This window comes from Quercus robur, chromosome 1 (genome assembly GCF_932294415.1).
Source record: "Quercus robur chromosome 1, dhQueRobu3.1, whole genome shotgun sequence".
Taxonomy (NCBI): domain Eukaryota; kingdom Viridiplantae; phylum Streptophyta; class Magnoliopsida; order Fagales; family Fagaceae; genus Quercus; species Quercus robur.
The window spans coordinates 4,162,311-4,178,692 of record NC_065534.1 but is presented as its reverse complement, the minus strand read 5'-3'; the positions used below and the strand labels follow the sequence as shown (position 1 = coordinate 4,178,692).

At 35.6% G+C, this 16,382-nt stretch overlaps 1 pseudogene; it reads right to left on the bottom strand.

The window, feature by feature from the left end:
* Positions 1–8,718: 8,718 nt before the first annotated feature.
* LOC126716925 (borneol dehydrogenase, mitochondrial-like) lies at positions 8,719–11,870 on the bottom strand (annotated as a pseudogene).
* Between the last annotated feature and the right edge of the window lie 4,512 nt (positions 11,871–16,382).

The following is a 16,382-nucleotide window of genomic DNA, read 5'->3' as shown; positions in this document are numbered from 1 at the left end:
GCTTGAGTCTGAGGACCATGCAAGACCTTGGTTCTGTCCAAAACTTTTTTGAGTACTTGGTTTCCCCATAGGCTTGAGTCCGAGGACCATGCAAGACCTTGGTTCTGTCCAAAACTTTTTTGGGTACTTGGTTTCCCCATAGGCTTGAGTCCGAGGACCATGCAAGACCTTGTTTTGTCCAAAACTTTTTTGGGTACTTGGTTTCCCCATAGGCTTGAGTCCGAGGACCATGCAAGACCTTGGTTTTGTCCAAAACTTTTTTGAGTACTTGGTTTCCCCATAGGCTTGAGTCCGAGGACCATGCAAGACCTTGGTTCTGTCCAAAACTTTTTTGAGTACTTGGTTTCCCCATAGGCTTGAGTCTGAGGACCATGCAAGACCTTGGTTCTGTCCAAAACTTTTTTGGGTACTTGGTTTCCCCATAGGCTTGAGTCCGAGGACCATGCAAGACCTTGGTTCTGTCCAAAACTTTTTTGGGTACTTGGTTTCCCCATAGGCTTGAGTCCGAGGACCATGCAAGACCTTGGTTCTGTCCAAAACTTTTTTGGGTACTTGGTTTCCCCATAGGCTTGAGCCCGAGGACCATGCAAGACCTTGGTTCTGTCCAAAACTTTTTTGGGTACTTGGTTTCCCCATAGGCTTGAGTCCGAGGACCATGCAAGACCTTGGTTCTGTCCAAAACTTGTTCTGTCCAAAACTTTTTTGAGTACTTGGTTTCCCCATAGGCTTGAGTCCGAGGACCATGCAAGACCTTGGTTCTGTCCAAAACTTTTTTGGGTACTTGGTTTCCCCATAGGCTTGAGTCCGAGGACCATGCAAGACCTTGGTTCTGTCCAAAACTTTTTTGGGTACTTGGTTTCCCCATAGGCTTGAGTCCGAGAACCATGCAAGACCTTGGTTCTGTCCAAAACTTTTTTGAGTACTTGGTTTCCCCATAGGCTTGAGTCCGAGGACCATGCAAGGCCTTGGTTCTGTCCAAAACTTTGTTGAGTACTTGGTTTCCCCATAGGCTTGAGTCCGAGGACCATGCAAGACCTTGGTTCTGTCCAAAACTTTTTTAAGTACTTGGTTTCCCCATAGGCTTGAGTCCGAGGACCATGCAAGACCTTGGTTCTGTCCAAAACTTTTTTGGGTACTTGGTTTCCCCATAGGCTTGAGCCCGAGGACCATGCAAGACCTTGGTTCTGTCCAAAACTTTTTTGGGTACTTGGTTTCCCCATAGGCTTGAGTCCGAGGACCATGCAAGACCTTGGTTCTGTCCAAAACTTGTTCTGTCCAAAACTTTTTTGGGTACTTGGTTTCCCCATAGGCTTGAGTCCGAGGACCATGCAAGACCTTGGTTCTGTCCAAAACTTTGTTGAGTACTTGGTTTCCCCATAGGCTTGAGTCCGAGGACCATGCAAGACCTTGGTTCTGTCCAAAACTTTTTTGGGTACTTGGTTTCCCCATAGGCTTGAGTCCGAGAACCATGCAAGACCTTGGTTCTGTCCAAAACTTTTTTGAGTACTTGGTTTCCCCATAGGCTTGAGTCCGAGGACCATGCAAGGCCTTGGTTCTGTCCAAAACTTTGTTGAGTACTTGGTTTCCCCATAGGCTTGAGTCCGAGGACCATGCAAGACCTTGGTTCTGTCCAAAACTTTTTTAAGTACTTGGTTTCCCCATAGGCTTGAGTCCGAGGACCATGCAAGACCTTGGTTCTGTCCAAAACTTTTTTGGGTACTTGGTTTCCCCATAGGCTTGAGCCCGAGGACCATGCAAGACCTTGGTTCTGTCCAAAACTTTTTTGGGTACTTGGTTTCCCCATAGGCTTGAGTCCGAGGACCATGCAAGACCTTGGTTCTGTCCAAAACTTGTTCTGTCCAAAACTTTTTTGGGTACTTGGTTTCCCCATACGCTTGAGTCCGAGGACCATGCAAGACCTTGGTTCTGTCCAAAACTTTGTTGAGTACTTGGTTTCCCCATAGGCTTGAGTCCGAGGACCATGCAAGACCTTGGTTCTGTCCAAAACTTTTTTGGGTACTTGGTTTCCCCATAGGCTTGAGTCCGAGGACCATGCAAGACCTTGGTTCTGTCCAAAACTTTTTTGGGTACTTGGTTTCCCCATAGGCTTGAGTCCGAGAACCATGCAAGACCTTGGTTCTGTCCAAAACTTTTTTGAGTACTTGGTTTCCCCACAGGCTTGAGTCCGAGGACCATGCAAGGCCTTGGTTCTGTCCAAAACTTTTTTGAGTACTTGGTTTCCCCATAGGCTTGAGTCCGAGGACCATGCAAGACCTTGGTTCTATCCAAAACTTTTTTGAGTACTTGGTTTCCCCATAGGCTTGAGTCCGAGGACCATGCAAGACCTTGGTTCTATCCAAAACTTTTTTGGGTACTTGGTTTCCCCATAGGCTTGAGTCCGAGGACCATGCAAGACCTTGGTTCTGTCCAAAACTTTTTTGGGTACTTGGTTTCCCCATAGGCTTGAGTCCGAGGACCATGCAAGACCTTGGTTCTGTCCAAAACTTTTTTGAGTACTTGGTTTCCCCATAGGCTTGAGTCCGAGGACCATGCAAGACCTTGGTTCTGTCCAAAACTTTTTTGGGTACTTGGTTTCCCCATAGGCTTGAGTCCGAGGACCATGCAAGACCTTGGTTCTGTCCAAAACTTTTTTGGGTACTTGGTTTCCCCATAGGCTTGAGTCCGAGGACCATGCAAGACCTTGGTTCTGTCCAAAACTTTTTTGAGTACTTGGTTTCCCCATAGGCTTGAGTCCGAGGACCATGCAAGACCTTGGTTCTGTGTAAAACTTTTTTTTTGTGTACTTTTTTGTACTTATTTGCTTTTTCGAAGGTCAGCCCCTTGACCATGGCGGGGAGAGTTGGCTTGAGGCCGGAAGCCCCTAGAGCTGCCCGTGCCGTTGGCACCGCAGGACGTAGCCCCTGGCAGAAGTTTATGTCGGAACAACAACTGCATGTCACCGGAGATGGGGAAAACCCGCGAATCTCTGCTTGCTAGAGAGTTGACTCAAACGCCACCTGCGCCAACGCGCAAGCCTTCCCACAGACTGCGCCAACGCGCAAGCCTTCCCACAGACGGCGCCAATTGTAAGGACATGATTACTTAACAGCCCAGGAATGACATTGGGCTCGCACATGAAAGGTCCCTCACAGTATGAGTTGTAGAGAATGGGCTTAAAAGGCTTGCCTTTGATCACAGGGCGACGGTCCGTTCCTGATTTTAGGGGGACTCATGTAAGAAAGGGTTCAGCCTGAACATCCATGCCCTACAGCGTCGTAACCTGAGGGGTTGGACTCCTCGGACTTAGTCCGAGGAGCATTAAGTTCTTCCCCTTCTTCTCCTTTTTCCTCCCCCCTTTTTTCTCTTGGCTTTCGTTTCCTTTTATACTCGTATTCCTTCCTCTCTTTAGGGCCACGTGTGAGCTTTCCCTTCGGGGCAGAAGACTTGTCCTATCCGCCCATACCTCAAGTGGCTGGGAGTAGACGTAAAGGTTGAATAGCTTGGTCAAGAATAGGGGCTTGTCAGGCACAGAGTTCTCTACTACAGTATGAGCAGTCTTTTCACCTATCCTGTCCGTGCATTAAACTCCTCCTTGACAATTGGTCTCCTCAGATCAGGCCTTGGGCCTTGATATAGGACGGGCCTGGGCCATGAATTTTCTGGCCCACAATGACTATATTTTTTATGATTTATTTATATTAAACTCCTCGTTTTCTACTCTAAATTAAATTATTTGGCACAAAAATTAAAAAACTTTGATTAGATGGGACATGTGTCGTAAAATTAAACTCTAATTGAAATCCAATTTTTACACTGAACTAACTAACTTGGTACGAAAATTTAAAATTTTTGATTAGATGAGACACGTGACGCAAAATTAGACTCTAATTGAATTCCAATTGGAAATCTAATTGGATTTTCTCTCAGTTTTACCTATTGATATATATATATATATATATATATATATAGATGACTTATAAACTTGAATTGTTTTTAGTTCTACCAAAAAAAAAAAAGATGTTCATAAATATAAAATCAATCATAAATTATGTTTTTAATGGTTTACTTATATTGGACTCCTCATGTTTTACACTAAATTAACTCATTTGGTACAAAATTAAAAAAAAAAGAACTTGAATTAGATAGGACGCATGACGCAAAATTAAACTTTTATTGAAATCCAATTTTTACATTGAATTAACTCATTTGGAACAAAAATTTAAAAACATAAATTAGACGGGACACGTGGCACAAAATTAGACTCTAATTGAATTCCAATTTAAAATCTAATTAGATTTTCTCTCAGCTTTACCTATATATATATATATATATATTTATTTATTTATTTATAATTTTTGTGCCAACTGAATTGTTTTTAGTTATAAAAAAAAAAGGCTCATAAATATAAAATCATTTAAACTATCTCTTCCTCTAATTTTATATATAGTGTTAGATATATGATTATTTCTTTTATGATTTATTTATATTGGACTCATCATTTTCTACTCTAAATCAACTCATTTGGCACAAAAATTAAAAAACTTCGATTAGATGGAACACATACCGTAAAATTAAACTCTAATTGAAATCCAATTTTTACACTGAATTAACTAACTTGGTTCAAAATTTTAAAATTTTTTATTAGATGGGACACAGGGGTCTCAATGGGCAAAGGAGGGGTGGGGGCAGGTTGATGACGTGTTACTGGAGCAACTGAGCTCATACTGGGCCCTATATCTGGTATTTTAGTCTGGTTTGCTACTTCATCATTGGCTGGCACATCAATACGATCAACCTCATCCACCTCCTCAAGGGCCTTCTTAATGAACTTGTATTCGTAAGATTCTTCACTGAACCAGTTGAGGACAGCCAGTTGGGTTGCAAGCTGTCATTAAATCACCGACATTATTAAGTATGACACATACATAACATCAAAATTTCCAAAATTATTAAACAACATCTAGCACAAACACCAATGCTGAACGCAATGTCCGGTCTACTAGCTGTAAGATAGAGTAGACTCCCAATAATATTCCTATACAAGGTAGGACTCACTTCCACTCCGAAAGAATCAACATTCAGTTTAGTAGACGAGCTCATGGGAGTGGAGGCATGTTTTTTGGAGTCTAATCCAAACTTCTTGACAATGTTTCTAGCATACTTTTCTTGTGAAACGAATATGCCTTCCTTTTTTTGTTTGACTTGAAGGCCCAAGAAAAATATGAGTTCCCCTACCATACTCATCTCAAATTCTTTCTTCATATCCTCAGAGAATTCTATAGCCCGATCTTCAATGGTAGCCCCAAACACTATGTCATCAACATATACTTGAGCCACAAGGAGGTAATCTTCATCATTTTTGACAAACAAAGTCTGTCGGCATATCCCCTTTTGAATCATTTATCCAGGAGGTAATGTGTAAGCCGATCATACCAAGCTCTAAGAGCTTGTTTTAAGCCATAAAAGGCTTTCTTGAATCTCAACACATGATCAGGAAAGTGAGGATCCTCAAAGCCTTTGGGTTGTTCAACAAACACTTCTTCATTTAGGTATCCATTTAGAAATGCACATTTTACATCCATTTGATAGAGTTTGAAGTTCATAGTGCATGCAATGGACATGAGAATTTGAATAGACTCAATTCTTGCCACAGGAGCGAAGGATTCATCAAAGTCTACTCCTTCTACTTGAGTATATCCTTGAGCTACTAATCGAGATTTATTCCGTATTATCTTTCCATCTTCATCGGTTTTGTTTTTGAATATCCATTTAGTGCCTATGACATGAACATTTTTAGGCCTTGGAGCAAGTTCCCACAAATCATTTCTCACAAATTGATTCAGCTCTTCATTCATTGACTCAACCTAATTCTCATCTTGGAGAGCTTCTTCTACCCTTTTTGGCTCAAATTGAGCAAGGTAGCAATGGTATGTTATATGATTGGCCAAAATGATGTTTCATTTTCTAATTTAAAATCAAATTGGATTTTCTCTCAACTTTACTTATATATATATATATATATATAGATGACTTATAAACTTGAATTGTTTTTAATTCTACAAAAAAAAAAAAAAAAGACTCATAAATATAAAATCATTCAAAAATTATGTTTTTTTTATGGTTTGCTTATACTGGGCTCCTCGTTTTTTTACATTAAATTAATTCATTTGGTACAAAAATTAAAAACTTAGATTAGATGGGACACATGTCGCAAAATTAAATTTTAATTGAAATCCAATTTTTATATTTAATTAACTTACTTGGCACAAAAATTAAAAAACTTAGATTAGATGAGACACGTGGAGCAAAATTAGATTCTAATTGAATTCCAATTTGAAACCTAATTTGATTTTATTTCAGCTTTACCTATTATTATATATATAGATGAAAGAAAAGAGACCTATTTGTTTGAATCCGCAAAATAAATGTATATAAATAATTTATATTTATAATATGTCTTTAACATGAGTTATTATTTTTTCTATTAAAAAAAATGAGTTATTATATACGTTTTTTTCCCATGTATAAGAAATTTTATTAAGGCAGTTTTATATAATTTAAGACAACTATTTTCTTTGAATAAGTCATGTGTAATTATCCTTCAAATTATTTAATCACAATCAATATGTTTTAAATATTTTAAATCAAAAATTTTTGTTAAATAAATTAAAACCTAAAACTGACACATTAAGAGTATGACAATAATTTCAGATCAAACATTTAATTATAGAATCATAACCCTTTCTCTTCTAGTGGGGAAAAAAACCATTGTATTCCTATGTCCTTAACTCTCGAAATGCTTTTCCTCCAAAAAAAAAAAAGAAAAAAAAAACTCTAAAAATGTAAATGAAAATAGTTTGTTTTCGGAAAAGAAAAACATCGAAGAAGAGAGAAAAAGGAGAAACAAGGATAAGGGAGAGATAAATAGAAGTGATGGGATGTGTGGGTTTGCAGAGGAGAGTAATAATGAAAAAAGAAGAGAAAAGAAAGGAAGAGAAAATATGGGGATCACTATTCAAAATCCCCCACAAAAGAGAAGAAAATATTTGCATGTCTGGTTGTAAAACAACCCACATGTTTAGAGGGCTAATGTTGAGACCTAAAATTTCACACATTTTGAGTCAAGAAGTAAAGCCCAAGACCCAATGAATTCGGGCTTTAAGGAATAGAGGATTTAAGCCTAATGTACATAATGACATTTTAGTAAATGTGTATTAAGGGAAGGCAAATTGGTAATTGCACTCACACCTTACGGGCAATTAAATCAAGACACATGGACACATATGGGCCAAGTGTCACAACTACCAAATTCCACTAGTTCCAAGCCTTTTGAATAAAATGAATAGAAAAATGGAGAGAAGCCTATACTTTTTTGGGCACTTCTACCAATAGAAAAAAGAGATAGAGCTAAAAAGTTCAACGTGTATATTCTGCAAAATGACTTTGGTAGATTAGGATAAACTAGGTCCAAGGCACTTTTGATCCAATAAAGAGTGTTTGGCCCATAAAGGCCTAATTCCTTTTGAATAAAAGGATGAGAATAACTTGTTGTCACCTCCAGTAAGAGACATGATTTAAGAAAATAAAAGTGGCAGTGGCAAATAATGTGTGAAGGAGAATTAAAATTAGAGAAAATGCAAGAGTAGCAAGGCAGGTGAGTAAGGTAAGGTCTTGGCTTTGCCCTTCTGCATCCCTGCCAAGTAAGGGGAGTTGGGCCCATGGCTAACGAAATGCAAAGGGTGTGGTTTGATAGAGGGGGAAAGGACCTAGATTTGACATCTTGCTGAGACCACTTTTGGGCATATATTTGCTGGTAAAGCATCTTTATCAAATGGGAAAAGAGTAGGTGAGAACCATCTAATGCATGGTAGAGGTGGGAACAAATAGAATTAATGGAGACTTTTACCATTTTAGGGAAAGAGATGTGAGGTGGCTACATAGTAGATTGACCTTTACCCAAAATGGGGAGGTTATTTGTCATAAGGGATAGGCTAAAGGCTCCTTAATGGGAGAATATAAAGCTGAATATAGGCAGTATGTAGTGGGGCAACACCCAATTGGACATGGTCAGGGTGGTGGGCAATGTGTTGAATGGAAGAATGCATGCAGTAGAAAAAAGAATGGATAAGGATGAGGGCAAAATGGTAAAAAAAGGTATCAAAGTTTAGGTATAAAAAGATGGAACAATACCCATGAATGAACAAGACAGGCAACACATAAACCAAGGAAAACATATGAGGCAATCAGTAAAAGAGTTAACATGCATCACTAGGAATTTTTTCCCTCCCTTAGAAAACACTAAAGATGACTGCGCTCATACTCTAAACCATACAACTTTATAGTCTTATTTGATGATAAGGTTGTGTTAGTTGGGGTTGAGATATTTTTAGTTAACATCCTGTTGAGAACACTATTGCTCTTAATTATGTCTGTTGAAACTTTTGTTACTTTATGTTATTATGTATTGTAGTTTCATTTTGAACTAATCATTATTTTTCTATATATATATATATATATATATACATATATATATATATATATGTATTTTTTAGGGTTTTTTTTTTTTTTTTTTTTTTTTTGCCCAGATTGGTTCCCAAGTGCATCTTGCAAAGAGAACTAGGCCCAACTCTCCACCCCTATCTATAGAAACCTTGACTCAAAAACCAAAAAATGGCGCCAAGACCATTCTTAATGGCTACTAGTTGTTTTAACAGTCCCTTGATAAAATTTGTCCATTTTTATAATTTATTTAGAGTCATGCTACACACACCAACAATACAACAAAAATTTTACAAAGTCCGACACACGTTCATTCCATTTGGACCCCATCGTAATAAAAAAAGAAAAGAGCCTGTAAAATTATTTAGACTCTCCATTTTATTTTGGACAATTATTAGTTTACATTGTACTATCAACGTAAAATTTACATTGTAAACTAAACAAAAGTGTACAACATTGTACATATTTGCAAAAGGTGTACAATATTGTACACATTTGCATAAAAATGTATAGTATTGTACACATTTGTTTAGTGTACAATATAAATCTTACATTGATAGCTCAATGTAAACTACTAATTTTCCTTTTATTTATTAAGACTGTGCAAACATACAAAGGCCTGGATTTACAATGGTGAAGCCTCCATCTATGACAATATTCTGTCCACTCACATATTTTGACTCATCACTTCCAAGATAGAGAGCAGCCTCGGCTATATCCTCTGGCTGGAGAACTTCACCCTTGAGGTTGGAATAAACACGATAAACTCCATCATCATCTGGCTTAAAGTATTTCTTTGCCAAAGGTGTAGCAACAAAATAAGGTGACACACAATTCACACGAATTCCAAACTATCCAAGCTCCACTGCTGTATTTCTCATTAATCCAACTTGACCATGTTTTGAGCTTGTGTAGCCATGAGGTCCAGCTCCTCCTATGGTTGAACATACACTAGCGGTATTGATTATACTACCTTTTTTAGCCGGAATCATCACACGGGCTGCATGTTTGGTGCCAAGGAAAGCACCTACAAGGTTGACACTAACCACTTGCTCAAATTCAGCCTTGGTGTTTTCAAGGATGTTGGGTTTGGCTACCCCAAATATACCAGCATTGTTGTACATAATGTCTAACTTACCATACTTGGAAACAGCATGGTTCACTGCATTTTCTACATCTGTTTCTTTAGTAACATCACAATGGACAAAGGATGTAGATTGAGGATTTAGTTCTTCGCATATAGAGTGACCCAATTCATCTTGGATGTCAGCAATTACAACTTTTGCTCCATGTTTAGAGAAGAGTCTTGCAGTGGACTCACCAATGCCGCTAGACCCACCAGTGATTAGTGCCACTTTTCCTTCAAGCCTATCACATTTTACAAGATGTTATCTCTCACTTTTATTACTCAGCATATTTTAGATGGCATAATTGCACAAAATATTTGCTAGTCCAGTGGCGGCTCCAGGAATTTTTTTCAGGGTGTTCCTTAATAAGTATAAATTACACAATCTAATAAAAAGAAAATTTTGTATATTGACAACAACAACAATAAAAAACCACGCAAATACATAAAGTTTACAATTGCCTTTTATGTGGTTTTCTTATCAAATATTTATCCATAATTCTAGCAAAAGAATAAACAATAAACTATAAGTTCATTTGAAAGATTAATAAAATTATTAATTATTATTGTTTAGTTGTTTCATTAATTTGTTTGTCTTTTATAAACTATAATTTGTTATATTGTTGTTTCATTAATCATAAAATTATTAATTATTGTTTAGCCTAACAAAATTTAATTTGTTTGTCTTTTATAATGTATTGTTTCATTATTGTTTAGCCTAACATAATTTAGTTGTTTAATTTGTTTATTTATTGCCTTCCAAAATTTGTTATGTGTATAATTAATATGTATAATGTAATTAAAAATTGAGTGGGCCAATCAAGTGATAAACCCAAGCCTTAAATTATACCCATGTCATAACCCAAACCATAAACCAAGGCCCACCCTTTAATTTTATTTTATTTTTAGTAACATTTTTTTCCCTTTTCCTTTGTTTTCTCTGCCAGGTCTATGTGTCATTTTTGCTTTAACCTTTTTTCTCTCCTTCACACGTGCTTTTCATCTTATCTCTATCCTTTCTCTTCTAGATTTTTCTTCAGATCTACTTTCCTCTTTTCTTACTTCTTTTCTTTCTTCGTCCTTATTTTTTAGTCACAGCTTTTCTTCTCTCTCAATGTTCTCCTCAAGCATCGTTTTATGCCGCCACCATGCTTCTTTCAACAAGCATCGTTCATCCCTAATAGCACCTCCATACTCCTTTCTCAAGTTGCCTCTACCCAGCACAACGTCTCCTCACCTCCATTACTGATCTATATATGCTTTGTTTGGATTATAGATTTATATTTTCATTATTTTGTATGGGAAATCAAGAGTTTTTGGGTTCGTTTGGATTGAAGGGGAGAGAAAGAGAGTAGAGTAGAGTAGAGTAGAGTAAATTTGGCCTAAAATTAACCTATTTTTAATCAACTCTATTTTACTCCCCTTTACTCCCCCTCCTTCTCCACTCAATCCAAACAGGCCCTTTTATTTCGGCCCGAAATCCGTTTTTGGTTGAGGGTGTTCTTAATTTTTTTTTAAGGGTAAACAAATAAAAAAAATTAATTATTATATATAAATTTTTTTTTTTAGGTCAGGTGCTCTGGGAACACCTTGGCTTAAACGTGGCGCCGCTACTGTGCTAGTTCATGATTAATGGATGCAGTGTCCAACAAAACAAATAGAAAAAAGTATTTACCAGCAGAGAGGATTTTTTTTTTTTTTTTTCATAGAATATTGTTCTTTAACAAATTAAACATATTGAGGCAAGATAGCTAAAAAAATTTCATACCTTCTTGCTGCTGCTGAGAGTAACGAGAAACTTCCCATGGTCGAAGGAGTTAGAATATGTGTTGAAAAAATGAAAATGAAACCCAAATACGATCCGCCAATTTGCTTTGTTATCTCTTTCTTTCTTTCTTTTTTGATAAGCACAACTGCAGCATTAAGAGGAGACGAGGACAAGATTAGATTAGAAAATATTGTCAAAGATGGTTTGTGCATTTGCAGCAAAGACAAGAAACTTCGCCATCAAGTGCAAGTAGTGGACAGAAGGAAAAACTGAAGAGGGTTAAGAAACCTTACCTAAAGTATCATAGGTTATTAGGCCCTTGCTTAAGTTCAACGGTGATGAAGGATTTGTTCATTAATTCTAAGTAGTTGAGCTAGCATATGAGGCTTTGACTTGTGGAACAAAAAAGAGTTAAATAAATTCAAGATATGCTTCTTTCAAGTTTAATGGGCTAAGAATGTTTATATGCTATACGGATGTGTCAAACCCAGTCTTCCAAGTACGTCATAATCAAGCACAATTTAACTTGGCCGGACCCACAGCAAGTTGGGTAGAATAGTTAAAGTGGGCCACATGCTATTGTAAGTACTAACTACTAAATTTTTTATCATTGATGGGCCGGGGGCGGCCCTTAGGCTTGACTTTTTTTTTTCCTTTTTTTTTTTTTTTTTTTTGGTAAACTGGAATTGCATTAAAAAGAGAACTACACAGCAAAGAAAGGGGCAGGACACAGCCTGTTTACATGCACACCGATGACATCATCCTCCAAAATACTAATTAAGTCCACAGGCGGACTATGAAAAACAATAAAATCACCCTCAATAGAGGTACCTACTTTAGCTAGGAAATCTGCACATCTATTAGCCTCTCTATAAACATGTCTACAACAAGTTTGGGGAATCCGGCTAATCATGTAATTGCAATCCTCCATAATAGAAGAAACAATAGATTTTGAGTAGTCTTGTGAATTCAAGGCATCCACAATGATTTTCCTTTTTTTACTTAAACGCGTTCGATGAATTTAGGTATCTAGAACTTGCAGTCCCTGTTAGGCAATTATTAGTATCCTCCATAGATACGCCACTGGTCTAATACAAGTAAAATTTAGAGTGTAACAATTTCCTTAGGCTTTTTCTCTTTCCCTAACCCTAAAAAATAACATGCATATTTTGGTGGTTCCTCCACTGTCAAGCTTTTTTTATTATTTTTTTTCTTTCTATTTTTTGTGATAGGAACCTCCACTATCATATTATTTTAATAAAACTTTCTTTTCATTAACCTTATAAAATGGTAAAGTTTATAATGTAGTTACAATCAATCCATCATGACTCAATTAAATTTACAAGGATATTATTTTAATATAACCATTCCAGCATGATAAAAATGCATTGTTTGTCTCATACTCGATTTCTATTTCCTTTTACTGGAGAAAAGTTTTTTTTGTTGCACTGCCACTTATATAGGGGCGCACGAAAAGATTGTGTTTTTTTTTTTTTTTTTGAGGGGAAGATTGTGTTAAATACGGCAATACCTCTCAATTGGTATATTTCAATTACCATAGCTGGTTAACGCCCATGTTTACAGACTAACTTTTATTTATTTATTTAATTTTACGAAAAATAAAATCATAAAAAACAGTGGGTTTGCGTGTGTAATTAGACCCCAAAAATAGAAAGTCTTGCGCTCTAGTGCTCCACACTTTCATTGAGGGGCCGGGGGCGGCCCTTAGGCTTGACTCTTTCTTTTCTTTTTCTTTTTCTTTTTTTTTTTTTTTTTTTTTAAGTTACTTAATCGTGTTCAATGAATTTAGGTCTCTACAACTTGCAGCCCCTGTTAGGCAATTATTAGTTTACACCATGTGTGTGTGGTGCAAAATTTTTTCAAAATTGTTGTTTTCGTACAATGATTTCAAAATTTAAGGGTATGTTTAGTAACTGTTTTTCCCTCTTATTTTCTGTTTTAAAAATAATTTTCTATTTTTGAAGCTAAAAAACTTATTTGGCAACCTAAAATTCACAGAAAACAAAAACTGTTCTCAAAACTCAATTTGTGAAAACATACAAAAAGCTGTTTTTAGTTTCTAATTTTTAAAAGTTAATGAAAATACGCATTTAATTTAATGAATCTATCTCATTTAATGAGTTAGCATTAAAGTTTAAATCCTAGTAACAATATATTTTTGTATTTTCTATTTTTTTCTTTAAAACACTTGTTTTTTTTTTTTTTAATTTCAACTAACCAAACATGTTTTTGATTTAAAAAATACAAGAAAATTGTTTTTTCTTTATATTCCCAAAAACAAGTTTTTGAAAATAAAAAATAAAAAATGTTACCAAACATAATCTAAACTTTCTTTATTCATCAAAAGAAAACCTTTTAAATTGGAACTCTTTTATAAAAAACATAACCTAAATTTGTCATCTTTTATAAAAAAAATTTAAGTTGAAACTCTTTTTTTATTCTTGGAATCCATTTTCTTGAAAATATATGAAACTTTTTCTCACCAAAAAATGCTTTTCTAGCCTCTTTTCTTTAAAACCAACGTTCTTCTTCCATTTTTTTATCAAGAAAAATCTTTTTTATATATGAAAAAAAAAAAAAAAAAAAAACCTTTTTAAGTCTTTTACTAAAAAAAAGGGCAAACTTGTTTTTCTTCAAATAAACTCTTTTTTTCAAAAATAATTTTTCTCAAAATAAATTGTGCATTCCTTTTAGGTAAGTTTTTAAACTTTTCATCTTTACACATTCAAGCATTGTTGTTTTAAATCTTTTTTTTAGAATTGCATCTTTTAGAGATTTGTGCCTATGGTTCAATTTCATTGAACCAATAGGCACCAATCAAGCTAACATGATTCCCCCCCTTTTTGGCACTAATGTTTTATCCTATTTTGTTGTTGCATGAAAAATGAGAAAAATATGGTGGACGAAAACAAGGTGCTATCTTTTTACTTTCCATCTTTTTCTTTTATGTTGTATATATTCATATGCTAAATATATAGTATATAAATATTCACATGCTATTGTATATATTATTTCTTGCAACATGGTAAAATGCTTCTCACATGCTATGTATATATATTTCACATGCTTTGTTTGTAAATAATTCTTTGAAATAAATATTCACATGCTACGTTAAATATATATTGTTTTTACAAAACCTTTTTCAAAAAACCAAAATGCCAAGTATCTAATTTCTTCACTAAAAAGATAATGTTAAAATTAAATTAAAATGGGGACTATCCTTTGGATAGGTGGTATGGGGTGCCTAACACCTTCCCCACACGTAATCGAATTTCTGAGTCCAAGGTCTTTGGTTTGAGACTTTTAGTTTACCTTAATTGATAAATCATTAGAATTGGTTTAGTTAATTAGGTAACTCAAAAAAAATATATATATACAAATAGGTGACTAATCACACCTCATACAAAACCAATGGTTGGTGGCGACTCATAAAATAAAAATAATAAAAAGGGACTCACACACACACACACCTCACCCTAGAAACACATGCACACAAAGAGTCACGTCGCTAAAAACCCAATGTGCGATAAACCAAAAAAGAAAAGCCTTCAACAAGCTTTTTTAGCGCTCTCTTTTTTAGGGCATCCACAGGGAGCATTACCAAAAAGTCACTCAAGATTTCAATAATAAAATAGCGGAGAAGGGGGTCCATGTCCCCCTCCCCCCCCCCCCCCTCCCCCCCCCCCCCCCCCCCCTCCCTCTGCCATTGAATGTTCACAATTTGCTATGTAAGAAAGGAAAATGGTTGGTTTACCAAAATTAAATTCTCAAATTTTTAGAAAAGATTTATGATCATTAATGATTTGACAAGTTTACTACATAAAAAAAATAAAGAATAAAAAATTCAGGGTTTCAATTGGTTTAGGTTTTTATTGGTCTAATTAATACGTTGGAGGCCTTGTTAGAGGTGAGAAAATAGCTTATCATTTTTTTTTTTTAAAGACAATTATTATCATTAAATTTTGGCCTTTTAATAATGGGTGGGACCTTTTTTATAAAGGAAGTGAGAGATTTTGTAGTGGGAAAAGGTTTTGTTATATACTGGTATGTAGCAATTACTACATAATGGGTTATGTGGCAGCAAAAAGAAAGTAACATGTGTCTAAGGGTCATGTGCAATGCACATGATTAGGCGAACCCTTAGACACTTGTCACTTTCTTTTTGCGGCCATAGTGGAGGAGCCGTAGGGGTTTGGTGGCGGTGGCTAACTGTAGCCGTAGCCAAAGGGCTAGTGTGGATATATAGCTTGACATGGATTTTTGGTTTCTTTGTTTTTGGATTGAAATTTTTGTGAGTATGGAGTAGGAAATACTTTTTTTTTTTTTTAATTTGTTAATGGGTTGTAAATATTTTTTCTTACGTGTAAATTTATTTTTTAATTTTTTTAATTAAAAACATGCCACCTCGTTAAAAAAATGTCAAATCATTGTTCCATTAATCACGTAAATAACACCACTAACAGCAGCTAGTAAAAGAACTAATACAACTCAATTTTAAAGCTTGAGAGACCAATTGTGCACACAAGGTAAACTTGAGGGACCAATATTATAGTTTCGTCTTTAATTTACTTATAGTTCCATATTATCTAAAGAATGGGACCAAAAAAAAAAAAAAAAAAAAAAACCAACTCAATTTTTGATAATGAGTCTCTATAAACTTGGTGTCTTATTCTGTATTCAAAAATATGTAAAGTAGTCAAGAGTCTTGTGCCAAAGTGAATTCTCCAATTGAAGAGAACCTAGATTCAAACCCTCTCCATTAATTGTCATTAGGAAAAAAGAAATGAATGTCTCTCTCTTTCTTTCTTTTTTCTTTTTTTAAGATAGGTCTGCCATTTTTTTACAATTCCTTTGCCTTTGTATATAATTTAGACCTTGCAAGGATTTAGGTTCAAACCAATTGGGTTTAGGTCAAGTCAGGTACATGTCAGACTAAAACAAGATACAACCCCTACAACAGCTAACTAC